The sequence below is a fragment of the Balaenoptera ricei genome, unplaced genomic scaffold (assembly GCF_028023285.1).
Source record: "Balaenoptera ricei isolate mBalRic1 unplaced genomic scaffold, mBalRic1.hap2 scaffold_149, whole genome shotgun sequence".
NCBI classification, from domain to species: Eukaryota; Metazoa; Chordata; class Mammalia; order Artiodactyla; family Balaenopteridae; genus Balaenoptera; species Balaenoptera ricei.
The window spans coordinates 197,849-215,918 of NW_026777452.1; the positions used below are offsets into that span (position 1 = coordinate 197,849).

General features: G+C 66.6%; 18 pseudogenes; all 18 read left to right on the forward strand.

Moving 5' to 3' along the window:
• The first annotated feature begins 206 nt into the window (after positions 1-206).
• On the forward strand, positions 207-325 carry LOC132358423 (5S ribosomal RNA; annotated as a pseudogene).
• An 896-nt stretch (positions 326-1,221) lies between these two features.
• On the forward strand, positions 1,222-1,340 carry LOC132358239 (5S ribosomal RNA; annotated as a pseudogene).
• A 909-nt stretch (positions 1,341-2,249) lies between these two features.
• LOC132358634 (5S ribosomal RNA) lies at positions 2,250-2,368 on the forward strand (annotated as a pseudogene).
• Positions 2,369-3,279: 911 nt separating this feature from the next.
• On the forward strand, positions 3,280-3,398 carry LOC132358424 (5S ribosomal RNA; annotated as a pseudogene).
• Positions 3,399-4,294: 896 nt separating this feature from the next.
• LOC132358241 (5S ribosomal RNA) lies at positions 4,295-4,413 on the forward strand (annotated as a pseudogene).
• A 909-nt stretch (positions 4,414-5,322) lies between these two features.
• On the forward strand, positions 5,323-5,441 carry LOC132358635 (5S ribosomal RNA; annotated as a pseudogene).
• A 911-nt stretch (positions 5,442-6,352) lies between these two features.
• Positions 6,353-6,471, forward strand: LOC132358425 (5S ribosomal RNA; annotated as a pseudogene).
• Positions 6,472-7,367: 896 nt separating this feature from the next.
• Positions 7,368-7,486, forward strand: LOC132358243 (5S ribosomal RNA; annotated as a pseudogene).
• A 909-nt stretch (positions 7,487-8,395) lies between these two features.
• Positions 8,396-8,514, forward strand: LOC132358636 (5S ribosomal RNA; annotated as a pseudogene).
• A 911-nt stretch (positions 8,515-9,425) lies between these two features.
• On the forward strand, positions 9,426-9,544 carry LOC132358426 (5S ribosomal RNA; annotated as a pseudogene).
• Positions 9,545-10,440: 896 nt separating this feature from the next.
• Positions 10,441-10,559, forward strand: LOC132358244 (5S ribosomal RNA; annotated as a pseudogene).
• A 909-nt stretch (positions 10,560-11,468) lies between these two features.
• On the forward strand, positions 11,469-11,587 carry LOC132358637 (5S ribosomal RNA; annotated as a pseudogene).
• Positions 11,588-12,498: 911 nt separating this feature from the next.
• Positions 12,499-12,617, forward strand: LOC132358427 (5S ribosomal RNA; annotated as a pseudogene).
• Positions 12,618-13,513: 896 nt separating this feature from the next.
• On the forward strand, positions 13,514-13,632 carry LOC132358245 (5S ribosomal RNA; annotated as a pseudogene).
• A 909-nt stretch (positions 13,633-14,541) lies between these two features.
• LOC132358638 (5S ribosomal RNA) lies at positions 14,542-14,660 on the forward strand (annotated as a pseudogene).
• Positions 14,661-15,571: 911 nt separating this feature from the next.
• On the forward strand, positions 15,572-15,690 carry LOC132358428 (5S ribosomal RNA; annotated as a pseudogene).
• Positions 15,691-16,586: 896 nt separating this feature from the next.
• Positions 16,587-16,705, forward strand: LOC132358246 (5S ribosomal RNA; annotated as a pseudogene).
• A 909-nt stretch (positions 16,706-17,614) lies between these two features.
• LOC132358639 (5S ribosomal RNA) lies at positions 17,615-17,733 on the forward strand (annotated as a pseudogene).
• The last annotated feature ends 337 nt before the right edge of the window (positions 17,734-18,070 follow it).

Sequence of the window (18,070 nt, forward strand, 5' to 3'; positions counted from 1 at the left end):
CAAGCTCCTATGGGCCTGGAGGGTCCCGCCTGACCTGAGCTGCGAGGTCTCCCACGAGTCCGCCAATCCCGGGTGCCCGAGGCCTCCTGTCGCCTGCCTTGGTGGGCGGGCTGGGCCGTGCCGGAGAGGGTTGGCTGCCGGGCTGTCGGCAAGCCCCAGCACCAGGGAAGCTAAGCCTCAAGAGGCACCCCGTGGCCCCCGCAGCCTTCTACCGCCATACCACCCTGAACGCGCCCGATATCGTCTGATCCTGGAAGCTAAGCAGGGTCGGGCCTGCTTAGTACTTGGATGGGAGACCACATGGGAATACCAGGTGCTGTAGGCTTTTTTGCCTCCCACTATAAATTCTCCTTTAGGCGCCCACGGCTGATGCCGCCTCCGCCTCTGCAGGCCTCACCTCCTCAGGGCCCTCCCAACACAGCGTGCTCTGGAGGGGGCGCTCCCCGCAGGTCTGGATGGAAATGCGGCCAGAAGGCGGCCCTGGAAGATAGCCATAAACCAGCCGCTCCCGTGGTGGCTGGCCCGCAGCCAGACTGCGCCGCACGCCCAGGTGAAGGCCGTGAGGCACGCGAAGCCCTCGACCTACAACTGGCCGTCCCCACCAGCGCGCATCCACGCCGCAGCCACCTAATTGCCCGTGTGTCTCTATACAGCTCCCTCCGGAAAAAGCCCACCCTCTGCCGTTTCGCTACGGCTGGAGGCAGGAGCGGGGTCGTGGGCCGTGACTGGTTCTCCAGGTCGGCTGACCTCCAGGCATCGGAACTGTGCTTGGCGGGTGGCGTGGCTGAAAGGGTAGTTTGCTGGGGCTAAGAGGCCGTGGCAGCCCAACGGTGGATCCCAGTGGCTTTGGGCCAACTGCCGTCGAGCAGGAAGGCCGGCCCGGCCATGGCTGGGCTGCTCCTAGAACTGCGAGGGTGGACAGGTTGTGTAATGCCCAAGGGACAGCAGGCCACTGGCCCTTAAGCCTCTGAGGCCACGTCCTTGTGAGCGTCGAGCGGGATCTGAGGTGGAGCGTCAAGCGCCTACGGGTCCGGAGGTTCCCGCCCGAACAGGGCTGCAAGGTCGCCCAAGACTCTGCCACCTCCGGGTCCCCGAGGCCTCCTGTCGCCTGCCTGGGCAGGCAGCAGGGCCGTGCAGCAGAGGGCTGGTCGCCGGACTGGTGGTAATTCGCCAGCACCAGCTAAGCTGAGCCTCAAGAGTCACCCCGTGGCCCCCGCTGCCTTCTACGGCCATACCACCCTAAACGCACCCCATCTCGTCTGACCTCGGAAGCTAAGCAGGGTCGGGTCTGTTTACTACCTGGATGGGAGACCACCTGGGAATACTAGGTGCTGTAGTATTTTTTGCCCCCCGATCTGCCTTTTCTTGTCATCGCCGGTGCTCAAGGCTTCCGCTGCTCCCGCCGGGCACTGCTGCAGGCCTCATCTACTCAGGCCTCTCGCAACACAGCGTGCGCCAGAGGGGGCCCACCCAGCCGGTCTGGGTGGACATGCCGCCAGAAGGCGGCCCTGGAAGGCAGCCGCACCCCAGCCTCTCCCGGGGTGGCTGGCCCGGACCCAGACTCCGCTGCAGGCCCGGGTGAAGATCGTGAGGCCCGCGAGGCCCTCGACCTGCCCGTGGCCAACCCAACCAGCGCCCATCTGCGCCGCAGCCACCTGTCTGCCTCTGTGTCTCTCCACAGCTCCCTCCGGAAAAAGCCCACCCTCCGCTGTTTCGCCATGGCCGGGGGCGGGAGCGGGGTCCTGGGCCGGTCCGGTTCTCCGGGCCAGCCGGCCACCATGCGCTGGGAACTGTGCTCAGCGGGTGGCGTGTGGGCAAGGGTGGCCTTGCTGGGTCCAAGGGGCCGTGCCGCATCAATGGTGGCTCCCAGTGGCTTTGGGCTAACTGCCTTCAGGCAGGAGGGCCAGCCCGGCCGCGGCTGGACTGCACCTAGCACTGCGTGGGTGGACAGGGTGGGGAATGCCCAAGGGACCGTGGACCACGGACCCTTAAGCCTTCAGAGCCACGTCTTTGTGAGCGTCGAGCGGGATCTGGGGCGGTTCGCCATGCGCCTATGTGCCTGGATGTTCCCGCCAGAACTGAGCTGCTAGAGCGTCCAAGACTCCACCACACCCGGACCCCGAAGCCTGCTATCGCCTGCCTGGGCGGGCCGCAGGGCCGTGCTGCAGAGGGCTGGTCGCCGGACTGGCGGTAATTTGCCAGCACCAGGTAAGCTGAGCCTCAAGAGGCACCCCGTGGGCCCCGCTGCCTTCTATGGCCATACCACCCTATACGCACCCCATCTCGTCTGATTTCCGAAGCTAAGCAGGGTCGGGTCTGTTTACTACCTGGATGGGAGACCACCTGGGAATACTAGGTGCTGTAGTATTTTTTGCCCCCCGATTGCCCTTTTCTTGTAGTGGCCGGTACTCAAGGCTTCCTCTGCCCCCGCCGGGCACTGCTGCAGGCCTCATCTACTCAGGCCTCTCCCGACACAGCGTGCGCCGGAGGGGGCCATCCCCGCCGGTCTGGCTGGACATGCCCCCAGAAGGCGGCCCTGGAAGGCAACCGCACGCCAGCCGCTGCCGGGGTGGCTGGCCCGGACCCAGACACCGCCGCAGGCCCGGGTGAAGATCGTGAGGCCCGCGAGGCCCTCGACCTGCACCTGGCCGACCACACCAGCGCCCCTCCACGCCGCAGCCACCCGTCTGCCCGTGTGTCTCTCCACAGCTCCCTCCGGAAAAAGCCCACACTCCACTCTTTCACCACGGCCGGGGGCGGGAGTGGGGTCGTGGGCCGGGAATGGTTCTCCGGGCCGGCCGGTCACCGGGTGCAGGGAACTTTGCTCAGCATTTGGCGGAGGGGCAAGGGTGGCCTTGCTGGGTCTAAGGGGTCTTGCCGACTCAATGGTGCCTCCCAGTGGCTTCAGGCCAACTGCCGTCGGGCAGGAGGGCCAGCCTGGCCGCGGCCGGGCTTCACCTAGAACTGTGTGGGCAGACAGGGTGGCGAATGCCCAAAGGACCGTGGGCCACGGGCCCTTAAGCCCCCGGGGCCACGTCCTTGTGGGCGTCAAGCGGGATCTGGGGCAGAGGGCCAAGCTCCTATGGGCCTGGAGGGTCCCGCCTGACCTGAGCTGCGAGGTCTCCCACGAGTCCGCCAATCCCGGGTGCCCGAGGCCTCCTGTCGCCTGCCTTGGTGGGCGGGCTGGGCCGTGCCGGAGAGGGTTGGCTGCCGGGCTGTCGGCAAGCCCCAGCACCAGGGAAGCTAAGCCTCAAGAGGCACCCCGTGGCCCCCGCAGCCTTCTACCGCCATACCACCCTGAACGCGCCCGATATCGTCTGATCCTGGAAGCTAAGCAGGGTCGGGCCTGCTTAGTACTTGGATGGGAGACCACATGGGAATACCAGGTGCTGTAGGCTTTTTTGCCTCCCACTATAAATTCTCCTTTAGGCGCCCACGGCTGATGCCGCCTCCGCCTCTGCAGGCCTCACCTCCTCAGGGCCCTCCCAACACAGCGTGCTCTGGAGGGGGCGCTCCCCGCAGGTCTGGATGGAAATGCGGCCAGAAGGCGGCCCTGGAAGATAGCCATAAACCAGCCGCTCCCGTGGTGGCTGGCCCGCAGCCAGACTGCGCCGCACGCCCAGGTGAAGGCCGTGAGGCACGCGAAGCCCTCGACCTACAACTGGCCGTCCCCACCAGCGCGCATCCACGCCGCAGCCACCTAATTGCCCGTGTGTCTCTATACAGCTCCCTCCGGAAAAAGCCCACCCTCTGCCGTTTCGCTACGGCTGGAGGCAGGAGCGGGGTCGTGGGCCGTGACTGGTTCTCCAGGTCGGCTGACCTCCAGGCATCGGAACTGTGCTTGGCGGGTGGCGTGGCTGAAAGGGTAGTTTGCTGGGGCTAAGAGGCCGTGGCAGCCCAACGGTGGATCCCAGTGGCTTTGGGCCAACTGCCGTCGAGCAGGAAGGCCGGCCCGGCCATGGCTGGGCTGCTCCTAGAACTGCGAGGGTGGACAGGTTGTGTAATGCCCAAGGGACAGCAGGCCACTGGCCCTTAAGCCTCTGAGGCCACGTCCTTGTGAGCGTCGAGCGGGATCTGAGGTGGAGCGTCAAGCGCCTACGGGTCCGGAGGTTCCCGCCCGAACAGGGCTGCAAGGTCGCCCAAGACTCTGCCACCTCCGGGTCCCCGAGGCCTCCTGTCGCCTGCCTGGGCAGGCAGCAGGGCCGTGCAGCAGAGGGCTGGTCGCCGGACTGGTGGTAATTCGCCAGCACCAGCTAAGCTGAGCCTCAAGAGTCACCCCGTGGCCCCCGCTGCCTTCTACGGCCATACCACCCTAAACGCACCCCATCTCGTCTGACCTCGGAAGCTAAGCAGGGTCGGGTCTGTTTACTACCTGGATGGGAGACCACCTGGGAATACTAGGTGCTGTAGTATTTTTTGCCCCCCGATCTGCCTTTTCTTGTCATCGCCGGTGCTCAAGGCTTCCGCTGCTCCCGCCGGGCACTGCTGCAGGCCTCATCTACTCAGGCCTCTCGCAACACAGCGTGCGCCAGAGGGGGCCCACCCAGCCGGTCTGGGTGGACATGCCGCCAGAAGGCGGCCCTGGAAGGCAGCCGCACCCCAGCCTCTCCCGGGGTGGCTGGCCCGGACCCAGACTCCGCTGCAGGCCCGGGTGAAGATCGTGAGGCCCGCGAGGCCCTCGACCTGCCCGTGGCCAACCCAACCAGCGCCCATCTGCGCCGCAGCCACCTGTCTGCCTCTGTGTCTCTCCACAGCTCCCTCCGGAAAAAGCCCACCCTCCGCTGTTTCGCCATGGCCGGGGGCGGGAGCGGGGTCCTGGGCCGGTCCGGTTCTCCGGGCCAGCCGGCCACCATGCGCTGGGAACTGTGCTCAGCGGGTGGCGTGTGGGCAAGGGTGGCCTTGCTGGGTCCAAGGGGCCGTGCCGCATCAATGGTGGCTCCCAGTGGCTTTGGGCTAACTGCCTTCAGGCAGGAGGGCCAGCCCGGCCGCGGCTGGACTGCACCTAGCACTGCGTGGGTGGACAGGGTGGGGAATGCCCAAGGGACCGTGGACCACGGACCCTTAAGCCTTCAGAGCCACGTCTTTGTGAGCGTCGAGCGGGATCTGGGGCGGTTCGCCATGCGCCTATGTGCCTGGATGTTCCCGCCAGAACTGAGCTGCTAGAGCGTCCAAGACTCCACCACACCCGGACCCCGAAGCCTGCTATCGCCTGCCTGGGCGGGCCGCAGGGCCGTGCTGCAGAGGGCTGGTCGCCGGACTGGCGGTAATTTGCCAGCACCAGGTAAGCTGAGCCTCAAGAGGCACCCCGTGGGCCCCGCTGCCTTCTATGGCCATACCACCCTATACGCACCCCATCTCGTCTGATTTCCGAAGCTAAGCAGGGTCGGGTCTGTTTACTACCTGGATGGGAGACCACCTGGGAATACTAGGTGCTGTAGTATTTTTTGCCCCCCGATTGCCCTTTTCTTGTAGTGGCCGGTACTCAAGGCTTCCTCTGCCCCCGCCGGGCACTGCTGCAGGCCTCATCTACTCAGGCCTCTCCCGACACAGCGTGCGCCGGAGGGGGCCATCCCCGCCGGTCTGGCTGGACATGCCCCCAGAAGGCGGCCCTGGAAGGCAACCGCACGCCAGCCGCTGCCGGGGTGGCTGGCCCGGACCCAGACACCGCCGCAGGCCCGGGTGAAGATCGTGAGGCCCGCGAGGCCCTCGACCTGCACCTGGCCGACCACACCAGCGCCCCTCCACGCCGCAGCCACCCGTCTGCCCGTGTGTCTCTCCACAGCTCCCTCCGGAAAAAGCCCACACTCCACTCTTTCACCACGGCCGGGGGCGGGAGTGGGGTCGTGGGCCGGGAATGGTTCTCCGGGCCGGCCGGTCACCGGGTGCAGGGAACTTTGCTCAGCATTTGGCGGAGGGGCAAGGGTGGCCTTGCTGGGTCTAAGGGGTCTTGCCGACTCAATGGTGCCTCCCAGTGGCTTCAGGCCAACTGCCGTCGGGCAGGAGGGCCAGCCTGGCCGCGGCCGGGCTTCACCTAGAACTGTGTGGGCAGACAGGGTGGCGAATGCCCAAAGGACCGTGGGCCACGGGCCCTTAAGCCCCCGGGGCCACGTCCTTGTGGGCGTCAAGCGGGATCTGGGGCAGAGGGCCAAGCTCCTATGGGCCTGGAGGGTCCCGCCTGACCTGAGCTGCGAGGTCTCCCACGAGTCCGCCAATCCCGGGTGCCCGAGGCCTCCTGTCGCCTGCCTTGGTGGGCGGGCTGGGCCGTGCCGGAGAGGGTTGGCTGCCGGGCTGTCGGCAAGCCCCAGCACCAGGGAAGCTAAGCCTCAAGAGGCACCCCGTGGCCCCCGCAGCCTTCTACCGCCATACCACCCTGAACGCGCCCGATATCGTCTGATCCTGGAAGCTAAGCAGGGTCGGGCCTGCTTAGTACTTGGATGGGAGACCACATGGGAATACCAGGTGCTGTAGGCTTTTTTGCCTCCCACTATAAATTCTCCTTTAGGCGCCCACGGCTGATGCCGCCTCCGCCTCTGCAGGCCTCACCTCCTCAGGGCCCTCCCAACACAGCGTGCTCTGGAGGGGGCGCTCCCCGCAGGTCTGGATGGAAATGCGGCCAGAAGGCGGCCCTGGAAGATAGCCATAAACCAGCCGCTCCCGTGGTGGCTGGCCCGCAGCCAGACTGCGCCGCACGCCCAGGTGAAGGCCGTGAGGCACGCGAAGCCCTCGACCTACAACTGGCCGTCCCCACCAGCGCGCATCCACGCCGCAGCCACCTAATTGCCCGTGTGTCTCTATACAGCTCCCTCCGGAAAAAGCCCACCCTCTGCCGTTTCGCTACGGCTGGAGGCAGGAGCGGGGTCGTGGGCCGTGACTGGTTCTCCAGGTCGGCTGACCTCCAGGCATCGGAACTGTGCTTGGCGGGTGGCGTGGCTGAAAGGGTAGTTTGCTGGGGCTAAGAGGCCGTGGCAGCCCAACGGTGGATCCCAGTGGCTTTGGGCCAACTGCCGTCGAGCAGGAAGGCCGGCCCGGCCATGGCTGGGCTGCTCCTAGAACTGCGAGGGTGGACAGGTTGTGTAATGCCCAAGGGACAGCAGGCCACTGGCCCTTAAGCCTCTGAGGCCACGTCCTTGTGAGCGTCGAGCGGGATCTGAGGTGGAGCGTCAAGCGCCTACGGGTCCGGAGGTTCCCGCCCGAACAGGGCTGCAAGGTCGCCCAAGACTCTGCCACCTCCGGGTCCCCGAGGCCTCCTGTCGCCTGCCTGGGCAGGCAGCAGGGCCGTGCAGCAGAGGGCTGGTCGCCGGACTGGTGGTAATTCGCCAGCACCAGCTAAGCTGAGCCTCAAGAGTCACCCCGTGGCCCCCGCTGCCTTCTACGGCCATACCACCCTAAACGCACCCCATCTCGTCTGACCTCGGAAGCTAAGCAGGGTCGGGTCTGTTTACTACCTGGATGGGAGACCACCTGGGAATACTAGGTGCTGTAGTATTTTTTGCCCCCCGATCTGCCTTTTCTTGTCATCGCCGGTGCTCAAGGCTTCCGCTGCTCCCGCCGGGCACTGCTGCAGGCCTCATCTACTCAGGCCTCTCGCAACACAGCGTGCGCCAGAGGGGGCCCACCCAGCCGGTCTGGGTGGACATGCCGCCAGAAGGCGGCCCTGGAAGGCAGCCGCACCCCAGCCTCTCCCGGGGTGGCTGGCCCGGACCCAGACTCCGCTGCAGGCCCGGGTGAAGATCGTGAGGCCCGCGAGGCCCTCGACCTGCCCGTGGCCAACCCAACCAGCGCCCATCTGCGCCGCAGCCACCTGTCTGCCTCTGTGTCTCTCCACAGCTCCCTCCGGAAAAAGCCCACCCTCCGCTGTTTCGCCATGGCCGGGGGCGGGAGCGGGGTCCTGGGCCGGTCCGGTTCTCCGGGCCAGCCGGCCACCATGCGCTGGGAACTGTGCTCAGCGGGTGGCGTGTGGGCAAGGGTGGCCTTGCTGGGTCCAAGGGGCCGTGCCGCATCAATGGTGGCTCCCAGTGGCTTTGGGCTAACTGCCTTCAGGCAGGAGGGCCAGCCCGGCCGCGGCTGGACTGCACCTAGCACTGCGTGGGTGGACAGGGTGGGGAATGCCCAAGGGACCGTGGACCACGGACCCTTAAGCCTTCAGAGCCACGTCTTTGTGAGCGTCGAGCGGGATCTGGGGCGGTTCGCCCTGCGCCTATGTGCCTGGATGTTCCCGCCAGAACTGAGCTGCTAGAGCGTCCAAGACTCCACCACACCCGGACCCCGAAGCCTGCTATCGCCTGCCTGGGCGGGCCGCAGGGCCGTGCTGCAGAGGGCTGGTCGCCGGACTGGCGGTAATTTGCCAGCACCAGGTAAGCTGAGCCTCAAGAGGCACCCCGTGGGCCCCGCTGCCTTCTATGGCCATACCACCCTATACGCACCCCATCTCGTCTGATTTCCGAAGCTAAGCAGGGTCGGGTCTGTTTACTACCTGGATGGGAGACCACCTGGGAATACTAGGTGCTGTAGTATTTTTTGCCCCCCGATTGCCCTTTTCTTGTAGTGGCCGGTACTCAAGGCTTCCTCTGCCCCCGCCGGGCACTGCTGCAGGCCTCATCTACTCAGGCCTCTCCCGACACAGCGTGCGCCGGAGGGGGCCATCCCCGCCGGTCTGGCTGGACATGCCCCCAGAAGGCGGCCCTGGAAGGCAACCGCACGCCAGCCGCTGCCGGGGTGGCTGGCCCGGACCCAGACACCGCCGCAGGCCCGGGTGAAGATCGTGAGGCCCGCGAGGCCCTCGACCTGCACCTGGCCGACCACACCAGCGCCCCTCCACGCCGCAGCCACCCGTCTGCCCGTGTGTCTCTCCACAGCTCCCTCCGGAAAAAGCCCACACTCCACTCTTTCACCACGGCCGGGGGCGGGAGTGGGGTCGTGGGCCGGGAATGGTTCTCCGGGCCGGCCGGTCACCGGGTGCAGGGAACTTTGCTCAGCATTTGGCGGAGGGGCAAGGGTGGCCTTGCTGGGTCTAAGGGGTCTTGCCGACTCAATGGTGCCTCCCAGTGGCTTCAGGCCAACTGCCGTCGGGCAGGAGGGCCAGCCTGGCCGCGGCCGGGCTTCACCTAGAACTGTGTGGGCAGACAGGGTGGCGAATGCCCAAAGGACCGTGGGCCACGGGCCCTTAAGCCCCCGGGGCCACGTCCTTGTGGGCGTCAAGCGGGATCTGGGGCAGAGGGCCAAGCTCCTATGGGCCTGGAGGGTCCCGCCTGACCTGAGCTGCGAGGTCTCCCACGAGTCCGCCAATCCCGGGTGCCCGAGGCCTCCTGTCGCCTGCCTTGGTGGGCGGGCTGGGCCGTGCCGGAGAGGGTTGGCTGCCGGGCTGTCGGCAAGCCCCAGCACCAGGGAAGCTAAGCCTCAAGAGGCACCCCGTGGCCCCCGCAGCCTTCTACCGCCATACCACCCTGAACGCGCCCGATATCGTCTGATCCTGGAAGCTAAGCAGGGTCGGGCCTGCTTAGTACTTGGATGGGAGACCACATGGGAATACCAGGTGCTGTAGGCTTTTTTGCCTCCCACTATAAATTCTCCTTTAGGCGCCCACGGCTGATGCCGCCTCCGCCTCTGCAGGCCTCACCTCCTCAGGGCCCTCCCAACACAGCGTGCTCTGGAGGGGGCGCTCCCCGCAGGTCTGGATGGAAATGCGGCCAGAAGGCGGCCCTGGAAGATAGCCATAAACCAGCCGCTCCCGTGGTGGCTGGCCCGCAGCCAGACTGCGCCGCACGCCCAGGTGAAGGCCGTGAGGCACGCGAAGCCCTCGACCTACAACTGGCCGTCCCCACCAGCGCGCATCCACGCCGCAGCCACCTAATTGCCCGTGTGTCTCTATACAGCTCCCTCCGGAAAAAGCCCACCCTCTGCCGTTTCGCTACGGCTGGAGGCAGGAGCGGGGTCGTGGGCCGTGACTGGTTCTCCAGGTCGGCTGACCTCCAGGCATCGGAACTGTGCTTGGCGGGTGGCGTGGCTGAAAGGGTAGTTTGCTGGGGCTAAGAGGCCGTGGCAGCCCAACGGTGGATCCCAGTGGCTTTGGGCCAACTGCCGTCGAGCAGGAAGGCCGGCCCGGCCATGGCTGGGCTGCTCCTAGAACTGCGAGGGTGGACAGGTTGTGTAATGCCCAAGGGACAGCAGGCCACTGGCCCTTAAGCCTCTGAGGCCACGTCCTTGTGAGCGTCGAGCGGGATCTGAGGTGGAGCGTCAAGCGCCTACGGGTCCGGAGGTTCCCGCCCGAACAGGGCTGCAAGGTCGCCCAAGACTCTGCCACCTCCGGGTCCCCGAGGCCTCCTGTCGCCTGCCTGGGCAGGCAGCAGGGCCGTGCAGCAGAGGGCTGGTCGCCGGACTGGTGGTAATTCGCCAGCACCAGCTAAGCTGAGCCTCAAGAGTCACCCCGTGGCCCCCGCTGCCTTCTACGGCCATACCACCCTAAACGCACCCCATCTCGTCTGACCTCGGAAGCTAAGCAGGGTCGGGTCTGTTTACTACCTGGATGGGAGACCACCTGGGAATACTAGGTGCTGTAGTATTTTTTGCCCCCCGATCTGCCTTTTCTTGTCATCGCCGGTGCTCAAGGCTTCCGCTGCTCCCGCCGGGCACTGCTGCAGGCCTCATCTACTCAGGCCTCTCGCAACACAGCGTGCGCCAGAGGGGGCCCACCCAGCCGGTCTGGGTGGACATGCCGCCAGAAGGCGGCCCTGGAAGGCAGCCGCACCCCAGCCTCTCCCGGGGTGGCTGGCCCGGACCCAGACTCCGCTGCAGGCCCGGGTGAAGATCGTGAGGCCCGCGAGGCCCTCGACCTGCCCGTGGCCAACCCAACCAGCGCCCATCTGCGCCGCAGCCACCTGTCTGCCTCTGTGTCTCTCCACAGCTCCCTCCGGAAAAAGCCCACCCTCCGCTGTTTCGCCATGGCCGGGGGCGGGAGCGGGGTCCTGGGCCGGTCCGGTTCTCCGGGCCAGCCGGCCACCATGCGCTGGGAACTGTGCTCAGCGGGTGGCGTGTGGGCAAGGGTGGCCTTGCTGGGTCCAAGGGGCCGTGCCGCATCAATGGTGGCTCCCAGTGGCTTTGGGCTAACTGCCTTCAGGCAGGAGGGCCAGCCCGGCCGCGGCTGGACTGCACCTAGCACTGCGTGGGTGGACAGGGTGGGGAATGCCCAAGGGACCGTGGACCACGGACCCTTAAGCCTTCAGAGCCACGTCTTTGTGAGCGTCGAGCGGGATCTGGGGCGGTTCGCCATGCGCCTATGTGCCTGGATGTTCCCGCCAGAACTGAGCTGCTAGAGCGTCCAAGACTCCACCACACCCGGACCCCGAAGCCTGCTATCGCCTGCCTGGGCGGGCCGCAGGGCCGTGCTGCAGAGGGCTGGTCGCCGGACTGGCGGTAATTTGCCAGCACCAGGTAAGCTGAGCCTCAAGAGGCACCCCGTGGGCCCCGCTGCCTTCTATGGCCATACCACCCTATACGCACCCCATCTCGTCTGATTTCCGAAGCTAAGCAGGGTCGGGTCTGTTTACTACCTGGATGGGAGACCACCTGGGAATACTAGGTGCTGTAGTATTTTTTGCCCCCCGTTTGCCCTTTTCTTGTAGTGGCCGGTACTCAAGGCTTCCTCTGCCCCCGCCGGGCACTGCTGCAGGCCTCATCTACTCAGGCCTCTCCCGACACAGCGTGCGCCGGAGGGGGCCATCCCCGCCGGTCTGGCTGGACATGCCCCCAGAAGGCGGCCCTGGAAGGCAACCGCACGCCAGCCGCTGCCGGGGTGGCTGGCCCGGACCCAGACACCGCCGCAGGCCCGGGTGAAGATCGTGAGGCCCGCGAGGCCCTCGACCTGCACCTGGCCGACCACACCAGCGCCCCTCCACGCCGCAGCCACCCGTCTGCCCGTGTGTCTCTCCACAGCTCCCTCCGGAAAAAGCCCACACTCCACTCTTTCACCACGGCCGGGGGCGGGAGTGGGGTCGTGGGCCGGGAATGGTTCTCCGGGCCGGCCGGTCACCGGGTGCAGGGAACTTTGCTCAGCATTTGGCGGAGGGGCAAGGGTGGCCTTGCTGGGTCTAAGGGGTCTTGCCGACTCAATGGTGCCTCCCAGTGGCTTCAGGCCAACTGCCGTCGGGCAGGAGGGCCAGCCTGGCCGCGGCCGGGCTTCACCTAGAACTGTGTGGGCAGACAGGGTGGCGAATGCCCAAAGGACCGTGGGCCACGGGCCCTTAAGCCCCCGGGGCCACGTCCTTGTGGGCGTCAAGCGGGATCTGGGGCAGAGGGCCAAGCTCCTATGGGCCTGGAGGGTCCCGCCTGACCTGAGCTGCGAGGTCTCCCACGAGTCCGCCAATCCCGGGTGCCCGAGGCCTCCTGTCGCCTGCCTTGGTGGGCGGGCTGGGCCGTGCCGGAGAGGGTTGGCTGCCGGGCTGTCGGCAAGCCCCAGCACCAGGGAAGCTAAGCCTCAAGAGGCACCCCGTGGCCCCCGCAGCCTTCTACCGCCATACCACCCTGAACGCGCCCGATATCGTCTGATCCTGGAAGCTAAGCAGGGTCGGGCCTGCTTAGTACTTGGATGGGAGACCACATGGGAATACCAGGTGCTGTAGGCTTTTTTGCCTCCCACTATAAATTCTCCTTTAGGCGCCCACGGCTGATGCCGCCTCCGCCTCTGCAGGCCTCACCTCCTCAGGGCCCTCCCAACACAGCGTGCTCTGGAGGGGGCGCTCCCCGCAGGTCTGGATGGAAATGCGGCCAGAAGGCGGCCCTGGAAGATAGCCATAAACCAGCCGCTCCCGTGGTGGCTGGCCCGCAGCCAGACTGCGCCGCACGCCCAGGTGAAGGCCGTGAGGCACGCGAAGCCCTCCACCTACAACTGGCCGTCCCCACCAGCGCGCATCCACGCCGCAGCCACCTAATTGCCCGTGTGTCTCTATACAGCTCCCTCCGGAAAAAGCCCACCCTCTGCCGTTTCGCTACGGCTGGAGGCAGGAGCGGGGTCGTGGGCCGTGACTGGTTCTCCAGGTCGGCTGACCTCCAGGCATCGGAACTGTGCTTGGCGGGTGGCGTGGCTGAAAGGGTAGTTTGCTGGGGCTAAGAGGCCGTGGCAGCCCAACGGTGGATCCCAGTGGCTTTGGGCCAACTGCCGTCGAGCAGGAAGGCCGGCCCGGCCATGGCTGGGCTGCTCCTAGAACTGCGAGGGTGGACAGGTTGTGTAATGCCCAAGGGACAGCAGGCCACTGGCCCTTAAGCCTCTGAGGCCACGTCCTTGTGAGCGTCGAGCGGGATCTGAGGTGGAGCGTCAAGCGCCTACGGGTCCGGAGGTTCCCGCCCGAACAGGGCTGCAAGGTCGCCCAAGACTCTGCCACCTCCGGGTCCCCGAGGCCTCCTGTCGCCTGCCTGGGCAGGCAGCAGGGCCGTGCAGCAGAGGGCTGGTCGCCGGACTGGTGGTAATTCGCCAGCACCAGCTAAGCTGAGCCTCAAGAGTCACCCCGTGGCCCCCGCTGCCTTCTACGGCCATACCACCCTAAACGCACCCCATCTCGTCTGACCTCGGAAGCTAAGCAGGGTCGGGTCTGTTTACTACCTGGATGGGAGACCACCTGGGAATACTAGGTGCTGTAGTATTTTTTGCCCCCCGATCTGCCTTTTCTTGTCATCGCCGGTGCTCAAGGCTTCCGCTGCTCCCGCCGGGCACTGCTGCAGGCCTCATCTACTCAGGCCTCTCGCAACACAGCGTGCGCCAGAGGGGGCCCACCCAGCCGGTCTGGGTGGACATGCCGCCAGAAGGCGGCCCTGGAAGGCAGCCGCACCCCAGCCTCTCCCGGGGTGGCTGGCCCGGACCCAGACTCCGCTGCAGGCCCGGGTGAAGATCGTGAGGCCCGCGAGGCCCTCGACCTGCCCGTGGCCAACCCAACCAGCGCCCATCTGCGCCGCAGCCACCTGTCTGCCTCTGTGTCTCTCCACAGCTCCCTCCGGAAAAAGCCCACCCTCCGCTGTTTCGCCATGGCCGGGGGCGGGAGCGGGGTCCTGGGCCGGTCCGGTTCTCCGGGCCAGCCGGCCACCATGCGCTGGGAACTGTGCTCAGCGGGTGGCGTGTGGGCAAGGGTGGCCTTGCTGGGTCCAAGGGGCCGTGCCGCATCAATGGTGGCTCCCAGTGGCTTTGGGCTAACTGCCTTCAGGCAGGAGGGCCAGCCCGGCCGCGGCTGGACTGCACCTAGCACTGCGTGGGTGGACAGGGTGGGGAATGCCCAAGGGACCGTGGACCACGGACCCTTAAGCCTTCAGAGCCACGTCTTTGTGAGCGTCGAGCGGGATCTGGGGCGGTTCGCCATGCGCCTATGTGCCTGGATGTTCCCGCCAGAACTGAGCTGCTAGAGCGTCCAAGACTCCACCACACCCGGACCCCGAAGCCTGCTATCGCCTGCCTGGGCGGGCCGCAGGGCCGTGCTGCAGAGGGCTGGTCGCCGGACTGGCGGTAATTTGCCAGCACCAGGTAAGCTGAGCCTCAAGAGGCACCCCGTGGGCCCCGCTGCCTTCTATGGCCATACCACCCTATACGCACCCCATCTCGTCTGATTTCCGAAGCTAAGCAGGGTCGGGTCTGTTTACTACCTGGATGGGAGACCACCTGGGAATACTAGGTGCTGTAGTATTTTTTGCCCCCCGATTGCCCTTTTCTTGTAGTGGCCGGTACTCAAGGCTTCCTCTGCCCCCGCCGGGCACTGCTGCAGGCCTCATCTACTCAGGCCTCTCCCGACACAGCGTGCGCCGGAGGGGGCCATCCCCGCCGGTCTGGCTGGACATGCCCCCAGAAGGCGGCCCTGGAAGGCAACCGCACGCCAGCCGCTGCCGGGGTGGCTGGCCCGGACCCAGACACCGCCGCAGGCCCGGGTGAAGATCGTGAGGCCCGCGAGGCCCTCGACCTGCACCTGGCCGACCACACCAGCGCCCCTCCACGCCGCAGCCACCCGTCTGCCCGTGTGTCTCTCCACAGCTCCCTCCGGAAAAAGCCCACACTCCACTCTTTCACCACGGCCGGGGGCGGGAGTGGGGTCGTGGGCCGGGAATGGTTCTCCGGGCCGGCCGGTCACCGGGTGCAGGGAACTTTGCTCAGCATTTGGCGGAGGGGCAAGGGTGGCCTTGCTGGGTCTAAGGGGTCTTGCCGACTCAATGGTGCCTCCCAGTGGCTTCAGGCCAACTGCCGTCGGGCAGGAGGGCCAGCCTGGCCGCGGCCGGGCTTCACCTAGAACTGTGTGGGCAGACAGGGTGGCGAATGCCCAAAGGACCGTGGGCCACGGGCCCTTAAGCCCCCGGGGCCACGTCCTTGTGGGCGTCAAGCGGGATCTGGGGCAGAGGGCCAAGCTCCTATGGGCCTGGAGGGTCCCGCCTGACCTGAGCTGCGAGGTCTCCCACGAGTCCGCCAATCCCGGGTGCCCGAGGCCTCCTGTCGCCTGCCTTGGTGGGCGGGCTGGGCCGTGCCGGAGAGGGTTGGCTGCCGGGCTGTCGGCAAGCCCCAGCACCAGGGAAGCTAAGCCTCAAGAGGCACCCCGTGGCCCCCGCAGCCTTCTACCGCCATACCACCCTGAACGCGCCCGATATCGTCTGATCCTGGAAGCTAAGCAGGGTCGGGCCTGCTTAGTACTTGGATGGGAGACCACATGGGAATACCAGGTGCTGTAGGCTTTTTTGCCTCCCACTATAAATTCTCCTTTAGGCGCCCACGGCTGATGCCGCCTCCGCCTCTGCAGGCCTCACCTCCTCAGGGCCCTCCCAACACAGCGTGCTCTGGAGGGGGCGCTCCCCGCAGGTCTGGATGGAAATGCGGCCAGAAGGCGGCCCTGGAAGATAGCCATAAACCAGCCGCTCCCGTGGTGGCTGGCCCGCAGCCAGACTGCGCCGCACGCCCAGGTGAAGGCCGTGAGGCACGCGAAGCCCTCGACCTACAACTGGCCGTCCCCACCAGCGCGCATCCACGCCGCAGCCACCTAATTGCCCGTGTGTCTCTATACAGCTCCCTCCGGAAAAAGCCCACCCTCTGCCGTTTCGCTACGGCTGGAGGCAGGAGCGGGGTCGTGGGCCGTGACTGGTTCTCCAGGTCGGCTGACCTCCAGGCATCGGAACTGTGCTTGGCGGGTGGCGTGGCTGAAAGGGTAGTTTGCTGGGGCTAAGAGGCCGTGGCAGCCCAACGGTGGATCCCAGTGGCTTTGGGCCAACTGCCGTCGAGCAGGAAGGCCGGCCCGGCCATGGCTGGGCTGCTCCTAGAACTGCGAGGGTGGACAGGTTGTGTAATGCCCAAGGGACAGCAGGCCACTGGCCCTTAAGCCTCTGAGGCCACGTCCTTGTGAGCGTCGAGCGGGATCTGAGGTGGAGCGTCAAGCGCCTACGGGTCCGGAGGTTCCCGCCCGAACAGGGCTGCAAGGTCGCCCAAGACTCTGCCACCTCCGGGTCCCCGAGGCCTCCTGTCGCCTGCCTGGGCAGGCAGCAGGGCCGTGCAGCAGAGGGCTGGTCGCCGGACTGGTGGTAATTCGCCAGCACCAGCTAAGCTGAGCCTCAAGAGTCACCCCGTGGCCCCCGCTGCCTTCTACGGCCATACCACCCTAAACGCACCCCATCTCGTCTGACCTCGGAAGCTAAGCAGGGTCGGGTCTGTTTACTACCTGGATGGGAGACCACCTGGGAATACTAGGTGCTGTAGTATTTTTTGCCCCCCGATCTGCCTTTTCTTGTCATCGCCGGTGCTCAAGGCTTCCGCTGCTCCCGCCGGGCACTGCTGCAGGCCTCATCTACTCAGGCCTCTCGCAACACAGCGTGCGCCAGAGGGGGCCCACCCAGCCGGTCTGGGTGGACATGCCGCCAGAAGGCGGCCCTGGAAGGCAGCCGCACCCCAGCCTCTCCCGGGGTGGCTGGCCCGGACCCAGACTCCGCTGCAGGCCCGGGTGAAGATCGTGAGGCCCGCGAGGCCCTCGACCTGCCCGTGGCCAACCCAACCAGCGCCCATCTGCGCCGCAGCCACCTGTCTGCCTCTGTGTCTCTCCACAGCTCCCTCCGGAAAAAGCCCACCCTCCGCTGTTTCGCCATGGCCGGGGGCGGGAGCGGGGTCCTGGGCCGGTCCGGTTCTCCGGGCCAGCCGGCCACCATGCGCTGGGAACTGTGCTCAGCGGGTGGCGTGTGGGCAAGGGTGGCCTTGCTGGGTCCAAGGGGCCGTGCCGCATCAATGGTGGCTCCCAGTGGCTTTGGGCTAACTGCCTTCAGGCAGGAGGGCCAGCCCGGCCGCGGCTGGACTGCACCTAGCACTGCGTGGGTGGACAGGGTGGGGAATGCCCAAGGGACCGTGGACCACGGACCCTTAAGCCTTCAGAGCCACGTCTTTGTGAGCGTCGAGCGGGATCTGGGGCGGTTCGCCATGCGCCTATGTGCCTGGATGTTCCCGCCAGAACTGAGCTGCTAGAGCGTCCAAGACTCCACCACACCCGGACCCCGAAGCCTGCTATCGCCTGCCTGGGCGGGCCGCAGGGCCGTGCTGCAGAGGGCTGGTCGCCGGACTGGCGGTAATTTGCCAGCACCAGGTAAGCTGAGCCTCAAGAGGCACCCCGTGGGCCCCGCTGCCTTCTATGGCCATACCACCCTATACGCACCCCATCTCGTCTGATTTCCGAAGCTAAGCAGGGTCGGGTCTGTTTACTACCTGGATGGGAGACCACCTGGGAATACTAGGTGCTGTAGTATTTTTTGCCCCCCGATTGCCCTTTTCTTGTAGTGGCCGGTACTCAAGGCTTCCTCTGCCCCCGCCGGGCACTGCTGCAGGCCTCATCTACTCAGGCCTCTCCCGACACAGCGTGCGCCGGAGGGGGCCATCCCCGCCGGTCTGGCTGGACATGCCCCCAGAAGGCGGCCCTGGAAGGCAACCGCACGCCAGCCGCTGCCGGGGTGGCTGGCCCGGACCCAGACACCGCCGCAGGCCCGGGTGAAGATCGTGAGGCCCGCGAGGCCCTCGACCTGCACCTGGCCGACCACACCAGCGCCCCTCCACGCCGCAGCCACCCGTCTGCCCGTGTGTCTCTCC